Here is a 2,870-nt window from a genome sequence, read left to right on the forward strand (position 1 = left end):
CCTTGCGTTTTTTTCTATATAATTTAACTGTGTAAAACGTGTTGCAGTGTCTTACTTGGAGGGCAGCGAACAGACTCGTTTGAAGTGAATACAGGAGTGAAACAGGGATGCCTGCTATCGCCTTTTCTCTTTTTATTAGCAGTGGATTGGATAATGAGACAGACAACATCGGGACAACGCGGTGGCATACAGTGGACCCTTTCCAGTCAGCTGGAAGACTTGGACTTTGTCGACGACTTGGCACTTTTTTCCCACAGTCGAGCCCAGATGCAACAGAAAACAGATCGCCTCAGGACCTTCTCCCGTAGTGTTGGACTCCATATTCACACGGATAAAACGAAAGTTCTACGAATGAATGCAGCCGACGTTCCTATCACACTGCAAGAGGCACCATTGGCGGATGTTGAATCCTTCACCTACCTGGGAAGTGTCATCAACAAGGTAGGGGAAACAGTCGAAGACAGGTCAGAATCCAAAAGGCAAGAGCAGCATTCATCATTCTCAGGAATATATGGATGTCTAAGGAACTGGGATTGAACACCAAACTGAGGATCTTCAAAACAAACGTGAAGACTGTTCTACTGTATGGTTCAGAGACATGGAGGCTCACAACATCAGTAGCAAGGAAACTGCAGAGCTTCGTAAATGGATGAAGAAGGATAGTGGGGATCAAGTGGTACGATCGAGTCACGAATGCTCAACTGTGGGAGAGAATAAACCAAAGGCCAGTAAAGGAAGATATTCAGGTGAAGAAATGGAAATGGATTGGACACACCCTGAGGAGACCCCCGACAAGCACCATCAGGCAGGCTTTAACGTGGAACCCACAAGGAAAGCGTAAGAAGGGGAGACCAAAGATGACATGGAGGCGAGCGGTACAAGCGGAAATTGAAAAAGCGGGGACATCATGGAAATAGATAGAAAAGGATGCTCAGGACAGGCTTCGCTGGAGTAATGTTGTTGATGGCCTGTGCTCCACTGGGAGTTAAAAAAGGGCAAGAGAGAGAATGTAAAACGGGCACCTGTCCTATGCAGCCGCGGCCACCATATTCTAACACACAACCCCTATATAGATCACACTAAGCAATAACACCTGTCTTAGACGGCCACCTTAGTGACTCCATTAGCCTACGTTTTGTCATAAATTGTGCATTGGCCCCTGGCGTTGTGGGTTGTGTCGTCAAAATTGATTCAGAAGACAGTAAAACCAACACACTGCACTGTACATAAATATCATTATCCGTTTTGATTTAATAGTATTATGTTCAAAGAAAATGTGTAATGTAATATGAAAATATATTTATAATGTAATATGTGTCCGATATTCTTTATAATTTAAAAAAGAAATCTCAAACCGACTTTGTTAGTTTATACAATTTATTAAATCTCATCCCTGACTGTAACAATGAGAGGAGAGTTAAACAAACAATCATCGACCATGGCCAAAGGGAAAGAACCGAGAAAGTGGACCAATAACACAGTGCTTTTACGGCGCTCGCAGCTGCATAAGGTCATATGAGCGCGCGGGACACATTAAACATTTTCAGTTGGTAGGAAATTTTGAATTTTGCCCGTGTGGCGGCCGAAGCCTACTCTTATCGATTTTAGACCACCAAGGGATCTTTAACGTGCGCAACTTGCACACGGGCCCTCCGAGATTTTTCGCCCTTGTCCAAGAAGGCTAGGTGTAGATCTTTCCTACCAGAAGATCAGGGGTGTGGCTGAAAGACAGCAGTAAGAACAAGCCAAGGAGTAACAGTAAAAAGGCTGAAGCAGACGACAGAACATTGCTAGAGAGCAGGAAAGGAGGTGAAAAGAGGCAAATTTAGAGAAGAAAATGTTTCGGTCACTACCCAGATTCGAACCCGGGGCCTTTGAATGAGAGGCCAACACCTTACCTCTAGGCCACGAGAGCCCCTGCACTAAACTCTACAGCCAGCAGAGTTGTCTTGCATTGGATTCCTGGGCACGTCGACGTATTTGGAAACGAATGTGCCGACGAACTAGTGAGGAAAGGAGGACAAATGGAACAAATTCATCCCAGACTCAACTACCAGGAGGCTAAATTAGTAAAATACTCATAATAATAATAATAATAATAGATAGCATTTGTATAGCGCATATTCCCGCTCAACAGCAGGCTCTATGCGCTTTACACTATATTATTACCCCAGCAGACCATAGAACACTCCGAAACATTCTCAGCTTCCCGGGAAGCATACAATCCATGCCCAATGGAACGAGATGAACCCACAACACAGAAGAAAGGACCCAATCTACCAACTCCTAAGAGCCGACCAAGTGATAATCTTCAGACTCAGAACAGGATACAACAGGCTGATGCATCGCATGTTTTCCTGATTCAAGATCGCTGATGGACACAACTGTCCTTGCGGAGCCAGCTACCAAGATGCAGTGTATTTTTATATTCTCCAGGACGGCCCACTATTGAATACAGCAAAACAAAAATACTGGCCTCAAACCAGGGACATGCACCAGAAGCTGAACGGCAGCACTCTCGACCTGGGAATCACTGCAGAGTTCATCAACACTTCAGCCCTCACTATCTAATCTCAAATGAAGAACGAAGAAGAAGTTGTGCTCACATGCTGAAAGTGTCTGTTCTTTTAACATAATATATGCAGTATCACGGACAGGTCGAACACAGTCACAGAAGACTCGAAATCACACATCCATCAAACTGTGCCTGCGGTCCCCCCTTTTTTTTCTTCTTCTCTATCTTTGTAAGATATCCCTCGAACTACGGATCCCTCGAACTACTGAGGCCGGTCCTGACGAATTCGAGCTATCCGTGTTCTCTCTCTCTCTCTCCCTCTCCCTCTCCCTCTCCCTCTCTCTCTCTCTCTATA

This window comes from Aplysia californica, unplaced genomic scaffold (assembly GCF_000002075.1).
Source record: "Aplysia californica isolate F4 #8 unplaced genomic scaffold, AplCal3.0 scaffold00241, whole genome shotgun sequence".
NCBI lineage: Eukaryota > Metazoa > Mollusca > Gastropoda > Aplysiida > Aplysiidae > Aplysia > Aplysia californica.